The following is a 15869-nucleotide window of genomic DNA, read 5'->3' as shown; positions in this document are numbered from 1 at the left end:
ATATTAAAAAATGTAGATGTATGTGCATGAATGTATACATATAAATGACGTCCTACATCTTAAATTATAGGTAGGCCTATATTTTCCTACTAGATTCGAACTCGCTCCGCTGTGAGCTCCGTTGTTCATTAACGACGAATTGTCCACTACACTATTGCCGTGCTCTGAATCAACTGTGCAATGATACGCAGCGATTTATGACCAAGGAACTGTACAAAAGTGTAAAAAACAGTTCAGTGCCAGGCGTACTGTACAGGTGGTCATACTGCCACATTGTACAGTTGCCTAAAATGCCCTGACGCAAATACAAAGAGCTGCACTTAATGTTTTTTATGGTAAGCGCAGACCCGCGGTTTGTCACATTTGATTTCAAAAAGGTTTGTTAAATACATTAACATTATGAATTTGGTTATGAAAAAAACTATGCACTTATAACCCTCTCAACAACGAAAAAACTTGTATCTGTGTGTCCACATCCATAAATATCTCATCAAAAGAGCACGCAATGCTCAGTAAACTCTCTGAAACAGACAAACTCTGGAACACAGCAACTTACTCTCTGAACATAACCTGCTCCGGAGCAGCTCATCTTCAGAGAGTAAGTTGCTATGGCTACTTAACATACCCAGAAGTTACCTCCGATTTTGGAACCAAAGCTGAGGTTATCTACCTACTTACTCTCAAACTTACCCGGGTCTGTCACATAACCTGCTTTCTGGAACAGCCCCCAGATTTGGCTTCAGGGCTGACTAATCTAATGTATATGCACAAATTTAATAATGTAAAGCGTCTTATAGAAAATATTCATTTAAATGAGAGATTTGTGGGGAGTGTAAAAATTGTATATGTATGTATAATTTTTAAATATTTTTTATGGTACTAAGTAACCAGTCCAGTAGTCTAAAACCAGCAATGCGACTTTCCACACTACATGAAAAACAGATTAGTATGGATTTTCAATGACATTTGGGGGATGTATTTTAAGTCACATACTTCTCTGTCCCACAACAGTTGCAATAAATGCTTTTGTTTTTATCATCTTAAATTAGCAGAATGTGCATCTAAACTTAAAATAAATCTTAAATCTTGATAAAATGTCATAATAAGAAATCATAAAATAATAAATGTCAATATATTTCAACAACACAACACTTTAAACAAGTTTTATAGTATAACAACATATAAAATAATAAATATATTGCAACAACACAACACAACACTTTATTTTACACAAAATATTTATTAAAGTTCACAAAACAAAAACCTAAATTTTCTTTATAGTAACCCACTGGTAAATTCACAAGTGCTGGTTGTGTAAACAAGACACAAGAATAGCTCTTTTTTCTCATATTTCCTGCAAGAAAATTTCCATGTCCTCTACTCTCTAAAAATTAACCAGAAGGGAGCCAGAATTTGTTCTCCATCCATTTCACCTTCATAAAACATGGTGTTTACGAACAAATCTTGCATTGTGATAGCCAACAAGGCATATTCCTCCTTCATCCTTAAGATCTTTGGCAGTTGAATCTTCACAGGAAAGTGGTGTTGGTTCTCCACCCAGTTACAGGCCAGGAAAATAATTTTCATCACTGCTCAGTCCTGTTTGCAATATAGAAGTTCCAACAATAATGTAATTAATTAAGTGCTGCTCATAAACACCCTAAACAAAGGTAAATCCATTAACAATTCAAGCATTACATAAACATTCTCTCTACATACGCAGATTCCTGGTGTTGGGGTTGGTTCTGTGGTTGGTTCTAGTGCTGCTGATGCTGATGTTGGGGATTGGGATGGTGGTGGTACTGATGCTGGGAATGGTGGTGCTGTTGATGCTGAGGATTGTAGTGCTGCTAATGCTTGTAATGGTTCCGGTGCTGCTGGGGATGGTGTTGGAGCAGCTGATGTTTCTGATGGTGCTAATACTGGTGATGGTTCAGGTGCTAATGATGCTGGTGATAGTGCGGCTGATGCTAAAGATAAAAGTGGTGCTGTTGATGCTGGGTATAGTGATTGTCCAGATGCAGAATTTGTACAAATTTTAATTAGTCACGTCTAATTACTGATTGATGTACAGTAACAGCAGTAAAAATGTGGTGATGGCCTGCACTAACTCTAATATCCGATCTGCCTGATAATTTACATGGTTGATAAAATTTATCTACTGAAGGCATCTACATAACAATCTTGAGTCACAGTTATAGCGCCACCAGCTGGCCACAGGAAATGACATGTTTTACATTGTAACATACTACTTCACCAAATTTTATTGTATCAGCACCAAAATTGGGTGTTGTCATCTGAAAGCTCTAGCGATGATATATTGTGAAGATCTACAGTTTTTGCAGAGGGGTGTGTCCGTGGCGGCATGACAAACCTCAACGCTTCGCCATGGAACAGGAAGTCCTTATAACTCAACCACACAATGTCCGATCTGCCTGAAACTTCACATGGTTGATAAAATTCCTCTCCTGAACACATCCATATAACAATATTGAGTCAGTCATAGCGCCACCTGCTGGCAGAAGGTAGTTTGGCTCATAACTTAGCCACACAATGTCTGACCTGCCTGAAACGTCACATGGTTGATTAAATTCTTCTACTGAAGGCATCTACATGCCAATCTTGAGTCACAGTTATAGCGCCACTTGCTGGCAGAAGGTAGTTTGCATTATAACTTAACCACATAATATCCGTTCAGCCTGAAACTTCACATGGTTGATGTAAGTACTCTCCCGTGCACATCTACATAATTATATTGAGTCTCTCATAGCGCCACCTGCTGGTAGAAGGTAGTTTGGCTTATAACTCAGCCACACAATGTCTGATCTGCCTGAAACTTCACATGGTTGATTCAATTCCTCTCCTGAAGACATCTACATGCCAATATGGAGTCACAGTCATAGCGCCACCTGCTGGCAACAGGAAATTAAATATAACTCAGCCAAACAATGTCTGATCTGGCTGAAAATTCACATGGTGGATAAGATTCCTCTACTGAAGGCATCTACATGCCAATCTTGAGTCACAGTTAAAGCGCCACCTGCTGGCAGAATGTAGTTTGCATTATAACTCAACCACACAAAATGTGATCAGCCTGAAACTTCACATGGTTGATAAAAGTCTCCTCCTGAACACATCCACATAACAAAATTAAATCATTCATAGCGCCACCTGCTGGCAGAAGGTAGTTTGGCTTATAACTCAGCCACAAAATGACTGATCTGCCTGAAAATTCACATGGTTGATAAGAATTCTCTCCTGAAGACATCTACATGCCAATCTTGAGTCACAGTCATAGCGCCACCTGGTGACAGGAGGAAGTTTGGCATAAATGTGTGATTTTCTCAGGTTCTTTATATACATCGGCTTAAATTAATATTGTTTGCTGTTCTCTGTCATCCTGAGGCCACCAGACGGCGGTGAGCCCGGGTGCGAGGTCCCTATCATCGCTGCTTGCAGCTTTAATTATTATTATTATTCCGCCCCCTATCGGGGCACTTTTGAGGGTCTGAACATGCCCGAAAACTCATGAAAATTTGCACACACACCAAACGCGGTGTAAATAGCAGGTTGATATGGGTCTCGGAAGTGGGCGTGGCAAAATGACTCAACAGCGCCACCTAGAAAAATTAAACGGACGAGCCCCCGATACACGAATCACGCACATGCATGAAAATTGGCACACACCTCAAACATGCCAAACCATACGAAAAAGTCTCTTGGAGCCATATCTCAAACCCAACAGGAAGTCGGATATTTTTAACTTCCTGCGGCGAAAAAGTGGCATTTTTGCCATTTCCAGGCGTTGTATTTTAACGAACTCCTCCTAGGGATTTTATCCGATCAACACCAAAATTGGGTTTTGTCATCTAAAGGCCTTGGCGATGTTAAATTGCGAAGCTTTAGAGTTTTCGTCGATGGGTGTGTCTGTGGCGGCCTCGCAAACTTTGATGATTCGCCACAAAACAGGAAGTCGTTATAACTCAGGCATGCATTATCAGATCTGCCTCAAAATTCACACGCTTGATAAGCGTCCTGACCTGAACACGTTTACATGCCAATATCCAGATATAGTTATAGCGCCACCTGCTGGCCACAGGAAATGACATGATTTACGGAGTAATAAACTCCTCCCACAAATTTTTTCGTATCAGCACCAAAATTGGGTGGTGTTATCTAAAAGCTCTAGCGATAATATATTGTGAAGATCAAGAGTTTTCGCAGAGGGGCGTGTCCGTGGCGGTATGACAAACCTCAACGCTTCGCCATGGAACAGGAAGTCCTTATAACACAACCACACAATGTCCGATCTGCCTGAAACTTCACATGGTTGATAAACGTCATCTCTTGAACATATCCACATAACAATATTGAAGTGGGCGTGGCAAAATGACTCGACAGCGCCACCTAGAAAAATTAAACGGACGAGCCCCCAAGCTACGAATCACGCACATGCACGAAAATTGGCACACACCTCAAACATGCCAAAACATACGAAAAAGTCTCTTGGAGCCATATCTCAAACCTAACAGAAAGTCAGATATTATTAACTTCCTGTGGCGAAAAAGTGGCATTTTTGCCATTTCCAGGCGTTGTATTTTAACGAACTCCTCCTAGGGATTTTATCCGATCGACACCAAAATTGGGTTTTATCATCTAAAGGCCTTGGCGATGTTAAATTGCGAAGCTTTAGAGTTTTCGTCGATGGGCGTGTCCGTGGCGGCCTCGCAAACTTTGATGATTCGCCACAAAACAGGAAGTCTTTATAACTCAGGGATGCATTATTCGATCTGCCTCAAAATTCACACATTTAATAACAGTCCTGACCTGATCAGGTTTACGAGCCGATATCCAGTTACAGTTATAGCGCCACCTGCTGGCCACAGGAAATGACATGTTTGACACTGTAACAAACTCCTCCCACAAACTTTCCCGTATCAGCACCAAAATAGAGTGGTGTCATCTGAAAGCTCTAGCGATGATATATTGTGAAGATCTAGAGTTTTTGCAGAGGGGCGTGTCTGTGGTGGCATGACAAACCTCAACGCTTCGCCATGGAACAGGAATTTCTTATAACTACACCACACAATGTCCGATCTGCCTGAAACTTCACATGATTGATAAAAGTCCTCTCCTGAACACATCCACATAACAATATTGAGTCAGTCATAGCGCCATCTGCTGGCAGGAGGTAGTTTGGCTTGTAACTCGGCCACACAATGTCAGATCTGCCTAAAATGTCACATGGTTTATGAAAGTCCTCTCCTAAACACATCTACATAATAATATTGAGTCTTTCATAGCGCCACCTGCTGGCAGAATGTAGTTTGTCTTAAAACACAATCTCCACACAATCTCTGATCTGCCTGAAACTTCACATGGTTGATAAAAGTCCGCTCCTGAACACATCCACATAACAATATTGAGTCAGTCATAACGCCACCTGCTGGCAGAAGGTAGTTTGGCTTATAACTCAGCCACACAATGTCCCATGTGCCTGAAACTTCACATGGTTGATAACATTCTTCTCCGGAAGACATCTACATGCCAATCTTAAGTCACAGTTATAGCGCCACCTGCTGACAGGAGGAAGTTTGGCATAAATCTGTGATTTTCTTAGATCTTTTTTTATATATTGGCTTAAATTATTATTGTTCGCTGTTCTCTGTCATCGTAACGTCACCGGGCGGCGGTGAGCCCGGGTGCGAGGTCCCTTTCATCGCTGCTTGCAGCTTTAATTATTATTATTATTATTCTCCTGCGGAATGAATCGCGGTTTTGAGGGGCTAAACATGCCCGAAAACTCACGCAACTTTGCACACGCCTCAGAAGTGGCGAAAATTTACGTTTGTTATGGGCTTCGGAAGTGGGCGTGGCAAAATGACTCGACAGCGCCACCTAGAAAAATTAAACGGACGAGCCCCCGATCCACGAATCACGCACATGCACGAAAATTGGCACACACCTCAAACATGCCAAAACATACGAAAAAGTCTCTTGGAGCCATATCTCAAACCCAACAGGAAGTCGGATATTTTTAACTTCCTGCGGCGAAAAAGTGGCGTTTTTGCCATTTCCAGGCATTGTATTTTAACGAACTCCTCCTAGGGATTTTATCCGATCGACACCAAAATTGGGTTTTATCATCTAAAGGCCTTGGCGATGTTAAATTGCGAAGCTTTAGAGTTTTCGTCGATGGGCGTGTCCGTGGCTGCCTCGCAAACTTTGACGATTTGCCACAAAACAGGAAGTCGTAATAACTCAGGCATGCATTATCAGATCTGCCTCAAAATTCACACGCTTGATAAGCGTCCTGACCTGAACACGTTTACATGCCGCTATCCAGATACAGTTACAGCGCCACCTGCTGGCCACAGGAAATGACATGATTTACGGAGTTATAAACTCCTCCCACAAATTTTATGGTATCAGCACCAAAATTGAGTGGTGTTATCTGAAAACTCTAGCGATGATATAGTGTGAAGATCTAGAGTTTTCGCAGAGGGGTGTGTCCGTGGCGGTATGACAAACCTCAACACTTCGCCATGGAACAGGAAGTCCTTATAACTCAACCACACAATGTCCGATCTGCCTGAAACTTCACATGGTTGATAAACGTCATCTCTTGAACACATCCACATAACAATATTGAAGTGGGCGTGGCAAAATGACTCGACAGCGCCACCTAGAAAAATTAAACGGACGAGCCCCCGATCTACGAATCACGCACATGCACAAAAATTGGCACACACCTCAAACATGGCAAAACATACGAAAAAGTCTCTTGGAACCATATCTCAAACCCAACAGGAAGTCGGATATTTTTAACTTCCTTCGGCGAATAAGTGGCATTTTTGCCATTTCCAGGCGTTGTATTTTAACGAACTCCACCTAGGGATTTTATCCTATCGACACCAAAATTGGGTTTTGTCATCTTAAAGCCTTGGCGATGTTAAATTGCGAAGCTTTAGAGTTTTCATCGATGGGCGTGTCCGTGGCGGCCTCGCAAACTTTGATGATTCGCCACAAAACAGGAAGTCTTTATAACTCTGGCATGCAATATTCGATCTGCCTCAAAATTCACACATTTAATAACAGTCCTGACCTGATCAGGTTTACGTGCCGATATCCAGTTACAAATATAGCGCCACCTGCTGGCCACAGGAAATGACATGTTTGACACTGTAACAAACTCCTCCCACAAACTTTCCCGTATCAGCACCAAAATAGATTGGTGTCATCTGAAAGCTCTAGCGATGATATATTGTGAAGATCTAGAGTTTTTGCAGAGGGGCGTGTCTGTGGTGGCATGACAAACCTCAACGCTTCGCCATGGAACAGGAATTTCTTATAACTCAACCACACAATGTCTGATCTGCCTGAAACTTCACATGATTGAAAAAAGTCCTCTCCTGAACACATCCACATAACAATATTGAGTCAGTCATTGCGCCACCTGCTGGCAGAAGGAATTTTGGCTTGTAACTCGGCCACACAATGTCAGATCTGCCTAAAATGTCACATGGTTGATGAAAGTCCTCTCCTGAGCACATCTACATAATAATATTGAGTCTTTCTTAGCGCCAAATGCTGGCAGAATGTAGTTTGTCTTAAAACACAATCTCCACACAATCTCTGATCTGCCTGAAACTTCACATGGTTGATAAAAGTCTGCTCCTGAACACATCCACATAACAATATTGAGTCAGTCATAACGCCACCTGCTGGCAGAAAGTAGTTTGGCTTATAACTCGGCCACACAATGTCCCATGTGCCTGAAACTTCACATGGTTGATAAGATTCCTCTCCGGAAGACATCTACATGCCAATCTTAAGTCACAGTAATAGCGCCACCTGCTGACAGGAGGAAGTTTGGCATAAATCTGTGATTTTCTTAGATTTTTTTTACATATTGGCTTAAATTAATATTGTTAGCTGTTCTCTGTCATCGTAAGGTCACCGGGCGGCGGTGAGCCCGGGTGCGAGGTCCCTATCATCGCTGCTTGCAGCTTTAATTAGGGACCGAGCACCGAAACGGTGCGTAGGCCCTATTGGAATTGCTCCGTTTTTTATTAGGGACCGAGCACCGAAACGGTGCGTAGGCCCTATTGGAATTGCTCCGTTTTTTATTATTATTATTATTAGGGACCGAGCACCGAAACGGTGCGTAGGCCCTATTGGAATTGCTCCGTTTTTTATTATTATTAGGGACCGAGCACCGAAACGGTGCGTAGGCCCTATTGGAATTGCTCTGTTTATTAGGGACCGAGCACCGAAACGGTGCGTAGGCCCTATTGGAATTGCTCCGTTTTTTATTATTATTATTAGGGACCGAGCACCGAAACGGTGCGTAGGCCCTATTGGAATTGCTCCGTTTTTTATTATTATTATTATTATTATTATTATTATTCCGCCCCCTATCGGGGCACTTTTGAGGGTCTAAACATGCCCGAAAACTCATGAAAATTTGCACACACACCAAACCCGGTGTAAATAGCAGGTTGATATGGGTCTCGGAAGTGGGCGTGGCAAAATGACTCGACAGCGCCACCTAGAAAAATTAAACGGACGAGCCCCCGATCCACGAATCACACACATGCACGAAAATTGGCACACACCTCAAACATGCCAAAACATACGAAAAAGTCTCTTGGAGCCATATCTCAAACCCAACAGGAAGTCGGATATTTTTGACTTCCTGCGGCGAAAAAGTGGCGTTTTTGCCATTTCCAGGCGTTGTGTTTTAACGAACTCCTCCTAGGGATTTTATCCGATCGACACCAAAATTGGGTTTTGTCATCTAAAGGCCTTGGCGATGTTAAATTGCGAAGCTTTAGAGTTTTCGTCGATGGGCGTGTCCGTGGCGGCCTCGCAAACTTTGACGATTCGCCACAAAACAGGAAGTCGTTATAACTCAGGCATGCATTATCCGATCTGCGTCAAAATTCACACGTTTGATAAGAGTCCTGACCTGAACACGATTACATGCCAATATCCAGATACAGAAATAGCGCCACCTACTGGCCACAGGAAATGACATGTTTTACACTGTAACAAACTCCTCCCACAAATTTTATGGTATCAGCACCAAAATTGAGTGGTGTCATCTGAAAGCTCTATCGGTGATATTTTGTAAAGATTTAGAGTTTTTGCAGAGGGGCGTGTCCGTGGCGGCATGACAAACCTCAACGCTTCGCCAAGGAACGGGAAGTCCTCATAACTCAACCACACAAAGTCTGATCAGCCTGAAACTTCATATGGTTGATATACGTCATCTCTTGAACACATCCACATAACAATATTGAAGTGGGCGTGGCAAAATGACTCGACAGCGCCACCTAGAAAAATATAACGGACGAGCCCCTGATCTACGAATCACGCACATGCGTGAAAATTGGCACACACCTCAAACACGCCAAAACATACGAAAAAGTCTCTTGGAGCCATATCTCAAACCCAACAGGAAGTCGGATATTTTTAACTTCCTGCTGCAAATAAGTGGCATTTTTGCCATTTCTAGCCGTTGTATTTTAACGAACTCCTCCTAGAGATTTTATCCGATTGACACCAAAATTGGGTTTTGTCATCTAAAGGCCTTGGCGATGTTAAATTGCGAAGCTTTAGAGTTTTTGTCGATGGGCGTGTCCGTGGCGGCCTCGCAAACTTTGACGATTCGCCACAAAACAGGAAGTCGTTATAACTCAGGCATGCATTATCCGATCTGCCTCAAAATTCACACGTTTGATAAGAGTCCAGACCTGAACAAGTTTACATGCCGATATCCAGATACAGTTATAGTGCCACCTGCTGGCCACAGGAAATGACATGTTTTACATCGTAACAAACTCCTCCCACAAATTTTTTCGTATCAGCACCAAATTTGGGTTGTGTTATCTGAAAGCTCTAGCGATGATATATTGTGAAGATCTAGAGTTTTCGGAGAGGGGCGTGTCCGTGGCGGCATGACAAACCTCAACGCTTCGCCATGGAACAGGAAGTCCTTATATCTCAAGCACACAATGTCCGATCTGCCTGAAACTTCACATGGTTGATAAAAGTCCTCTCCTGAACACATCCTCATAACAATAATGAAATGGGTGTGGCAAAATGACTCGACAGCGCCACCTATAAAAATTAAACGGACGAGCCCCTGATCTACGAATCACGCACATGCATGAAAATTGGCACACACCTTAAACACGCCAAAACATACGAAAAAGTCTCTTGGAGCCATATCTCAAACCAAACAGGAAGTCGGATATTTTTAACTTCCTGCGGCAAATAAGTTGCATTTTTGCCATTTCCAGGCTTTGTATCTTAACGAACTCCTCCTAGGGATTTTATCCTATCGACACCAAAATTGGGTTTTGTCATCTAAAGGCCTTGGCGATGTTAAATTGCGAAGCTTTAGAGTTTTCGTTGATGGGCGTGTCCGTGGCGGCCTCGCAAACTTTGACGATTTGCCACAAAACCGGAAGTCATTATAACTCAGGCATGCATTATCCGATCTGCCTCAAAATTCACATGTTTAATATAAGTCCAGACCAGAACAAGTTTACATGCCGATATCCAGATACAGTTATAGCGCCACCCGCTGGCCACAGAAAATGTCATGATTTACAAAGTAAAAAACTCATCCCACAAATTTTTTCATATCAGCGCCAAATTTGGGTGGTTGTGTATCTGAAAGCTCAAGCGATGATATATTGTGAAGATCTAGAGTTTTCGCAGAGGGGCGTGTCTGTGGTGGCATGACAAACCTCAACGCTTCGCCATGAAAAAGGAAGTCCTTATAACTCAACCACACAATGTCTGATATGCCTGAAACTTCACAGGATTGATAAAAGTCCACTCCTGAAGACATCTACATGCCAATATTGAGTCACAGTCATAGCGCCACCTGCTGGCAGAAGGTAGTTTGGCTCATAACTCAGCCACACAATGTCCGATCTGCCTGAAAGTTCACATGGTTGATAAAAGTCTTCTCCTGAACATATCTACATAACAATATTGAGTCAGTTATAGCGCCACCTGCTGGCAGAAGGTAGTTTGTATTATAACTCAGCCAAACAATGTCAGAACTGCTTGAAACTTCACATGGTTGATAAAATTATTCTCCTAAAGACATCTACATGACAATACTGAGTCACAGTCATAGCGCCACCTGCTGATAGGAGGAAGTTTGGCATAAATCTGTGGATTTTTAAAGTTTTTTATATATATCGGCTTAAATTGTTATTGTTCACTGTTCTCTGTCATCCTGAGGCCACCGGGCGGCGGTGAGCCCGGGTGCGAGGTCCCTATCATCGCTGCTTGCAGCTTTAATTATTATTATTCTTCTCTCCAATGAATCGCGATTTAGAGGGGCTAAACATGCCCGAAAACTCACGCAACTTTGCACACGCCTCAGAAGTGGCGAAAATTTACGTTTATTATGGGTCTCGGAAGTGGGTGTGGCAAAATGACTCGACAGCGCCACCTAGAAAAATTAAACGGATGAGCCCCCGATCTACGAATCACGCACATGCACGAAAATTGGCACACACCTCAAACATGCCAAAACATACGAAAAAGTCTCTTGGAGCCATATCTCAAACCCAACAGGAAGTCGGATATTTTTGACTTCCTGCAGCGAAAAAGTGGCGTTTTTGCCATTTCCAGGCGTTGTACTTTAACGAACTCCTCCTAGGGATTTTATCCGATCGACACCAAAATTGGCATTTGTCATCTAAAGGCCTTGGCAATGTTAAATTGCGAAGCTTTAGAGTTTTCGTCGATGGGCGTGTCCGTGGCGGCCTCGCAAAGTTTGACGATTCGCCACAAAACAGGAAGTCGTTATAACTCAGGCATGCATCATCCGATCTGCCTCAAAAATCACACGTTTAATAACAGTCCTGACCTGAACACGTTTACATGCCGATATCCAGATACAGTTACAGCGCCACCTGCTGGCCACAGGAAATGACATGTTTTTACAGAGTAACAAACTCCTCCCACAAATTTTATCGCATCAGCACCAAAATTGGGTAGTGTTATCTAAAAGCTCTAGCGATGATATATTGTGAAGATCTAGAGTTTTCGGAGAGGGGCGTGTCCGTGGCGGCATGACAAACCTCAACGCTTCGCCATTGACCAGGAAGGCTTTATAACTCAACCACACAATGTCCGATCTGCCTGAAACTTCACATGGTTGATAAAAGTCCTCTCCTGAACACATCCACATAACAATATTGAAGTGGGCGTGGCAAATAGACTCGACAGCGCCACCTAGAAAAATTAAACGAACGAGCCCCCGATATATGAATCACGCACATGCACGAAAATCGGCACACACCTCAAACAAGCCAAAACATACGAAAAAGTCTCTTGGAGCCATATCTCAAACCCAACAGGAAGTCTGATATTTTTAACTTCCTGCGGTGAAAAAGTGGCGTTTTTGCCATTTCCAGGCGTTGTATTTTAACGAACTCCTCCTAGGGATTTTATCCGATCGACACCAAAATTGGGTTTTGTCATCTAAAGGCCTTGGCGATGTTAAATTGCGAAGCTTTAGAGGTTTTGTCGATGGGCGTGTCCGTGGCGGCCTCACGAACTTTAACGATTCGCCACAAAACCGGAAGTCATTATAACTCAGGCATGCATTATACGATCTGCCTCAAAATTCAAATGTTTAATAAGAGTCCAGACCAGAACAAGTTTACATGCCGATATCCAGATACAGTTATAGCGCCACCTGCTGACCACAGAAAATGTCATGATTTACAAAGTAATAAACTCATCCCACAAATGTTTTCATATCAGCACCAAATTTGGTTGGTTGTGTATCTGAAAGCTCAAGCGATGATATATTGTGAAGATCTAGAGTTTTCGCGGAGGGGCGTGTATGTGGTGGCATGACAAACCTCAACGCTTCGCCATGAAAAAGGAAGTCCTTATAACTACACCACACAATGTCTGATCTGCCTCAAACTTCACATGGTTGATTAAATTTCTCTCCTGAAGACATCTAAATGCCAATATTGAGTCAGTCATAGCGCCACCTAGTGACAGAAGGTAGTTTTGCTTATAACTCAGCCACACAATGTCCAATCAGCCTGAAACTTCACAGGGTTGATAAAAGTCCTCTCCTGAAGACATCTACATGCCAATATTGAGTCACAGTCATAGCGCCACCTGCTGGAAACAGGTAGTTTGGCTTATAACTCAGCCACACAAAGTCTGACCAGCCTGAAAATTTACATGGTTGATTAAAATCCTCTCCTGAAGACATCTACATGCCAATATCGAGTCACAGTCATAGCGCCACCTGCTGGCAACAGGAAATTACATATAACTCAGCCAAACAATGTCCGATCTGGCTGAAAATTCACATGGTTGATAAGATTCCTCTACTGAAGGCATCTACATGCAAATCTTGAGTCAGAGTCATAACACCACCTGCTGACAAGAGAAAGTTTGGCATGAATGAGTGATTTTCTCAGGTTCTTTATATAAATCGGCTTAAATTAATATTGTTCGCTGTTCTCTGTCATCCTGAGGCCAACGGGCGGCGGTGAGCCCGGGTGCGAGGTCCCTATCATCGCTGCTTGCAGCTTTAATTAGGGACCGAGCACCGAAACGGTGCGTAGGCCCTATTGGAATTGCTCCGTTTTTTATTAGGGACCGAGCACCGAAACGGTGCGTAGGCCCTATTGGAATTGCTCCGTTTTTTATTAGGGACCGAGCACCGAAACGGTGCGTAGGCCCTATTGGAATTGCTCCGTTTTTTATTATTATTATTATTATTATTATTATTCCGCCCCCAACCGGGGCACTTTTGAGGGTCTAAACATGCCCGAAAACTCACGAAAATTTGCACACACACCAAACGCGGTGTAAATGGCTGGGTTTTAGGGGTTTCGGAAGTGGGCGTGGCAAAATGACTCGACAGCGCCACCTAGAAAAATTAAACGGACGAGCCCCCGATCCACGAATCACGCACATGCACGAAAATTGGCACACACCTCAAACATGCCAAAACATACGAAAAAGTCTCTTGGAGCCATATCTCAAACCCAACAGGAAGTCGGATATTTTTGACTTCCTGCGGCGAAAAAGTGGCGTTTTTGCCATTTCCAGGCGTTGTATTTTAACGAACTCCTCCTAGGGATTTTATTCGATCGACACCAAAATTGGGTTTTGTCATCTAAAGGCCTTGGCGATGTTAAATTGCGAAGCTTTAGAGTTTTCGTCGATGGGCGTGTCCGTGGCGGCCTCGCAAACTTTGACGATTCGCCACAAAACAGGAAGTAGTTATAAGTCAGGCATGCATTATCAGATCTGCTTCAAATTTCACACGTTTGATAAGAGTCCTGCCCTGAACACGTTTACATGCCGATATCCAGATACAGTTATAGCGCCACCTGCTGGCCACAGGAAATGACATGTTTTACACTGTAACAAACTCCTCCCACAGATTTTATGGTATCAGCACCAAATTTGAGTGGTGTCATCTGAAAGCTCTATCGGTGATATATTGTGAAGATCTAGAGTTTTTGCAGAGGGGCGTGTCCGTGGCGGCATGACAAACCTCAACGCTTCGCCATGGAACAGGAAGTCCTCATAACTCAACCACACAAAGTCCGATCAGCCTGAAACTTCATATGGTTGATAAAAGTCCGTCCCTGAACACATCCACATAACAATATTGAAGTGGGCGTGGCAAAATGACTCGACAGCGCCACCTAGAAAAATTAAATGGATGAGCCCCCGATCCACGAATCACGCACATACTCGAAAATTGGCACGCACCTCAAACATGCCAAAACATACGAAAAAGTCTCTTGGAGCCATATCTCAAACCCAACAGGAAGTCGGATATTTTTAACTTCCTGCGGCAAAAAAGTGGCGATTTTGCCATTTCCAGGCGTTGTATTTTAACGAACTCCTCCTAGGGATTTTATCCGATCGACACCAAAATTGGGTTTTGTCATCTAAAGGCCTTGGCAATGTTAAATTGCGAAGCTTTGGAGTTTTCATCGATGGGCGTGTCCGTGGCGGCCTCGCAAACTTTGACGATTCGCCACAAAACAGGAAGTCGTTATAACTCAGGCATGCATTATCTGATCTGCTTCAAATTTCACACGTTTGATAAGAGTCCTGACCTGAACAGGTTTACATGCCGATATCCAGATATAGTTATAGCGCCACCTGCTGGCCTCAGGAAATGACATGATTTACAGAGTAACAAACTCCTCCCACAAATTTTATGGTATCAGCACCAAATTTGAGTTTTGTTATCTGAAAGCTCTAGCGATGATATATTGTGAAGATCTAGAGTTTTCGCGGAGGGGCGTGTCCGTGGCGGCATGACAAACCTCAACGCTTCGCCATGGAACAGGAAGTCCTCATAACTCAACCACACAAAGTTCGATCAGCCTGAAACTTCATATGGTTGATAAAAGTCCTCCCCTGAATACATCCACATAACAATATTGAAGTGGGCGTGGCAAAATGACTCGACAGCGCCACCTATAAAAATTAAACGGACGAGCCCCTGATCTACGAATCACGCACATGCATGAAAATTGGCACACACCTCAAACACGCCAAAACATACGAAAAAGTCTCTTGGAGCCATATCTCAAAACCAACAGGAAGTCGGATATTTTTAACTTCCTGCTGCAAAAAAAGTGGCTTTTTTGCCATTTCCAGGCGTTGTATTGTAACAAACTCCTCCTAGGGATTTTATGCTATCGACACCAAAATTGGGTTTTGTCATCTAAAGGCCTTGGCGATGTTAAATTGCGAAGCTTTATAGTTTTTGTTGATGGGCGTGTCCATGGCGGCCCCACAAACTTTGACGATTCGCCACAAAACAGGAAGTCATT

The sequence above is a fragment of the Danio rerio genome, chromosome 25, assembly GCF_052040795.2.
Source record: "Danio rerio strain M-AB ecotype USA chromosome 25, GRCz13ab, whole genome shotgun sequence".
NCBI classification, from domain to species: Eukaryota; Metazoa; Chordata; class Actinopteri; order Cypriniformes; family Danionidae; genus Danio; species Danio rerio.
The sequence above is the reverse complement of the archived record's forward strand: the minus strand, read 5'-3'. Positions refer to the sequence as shown.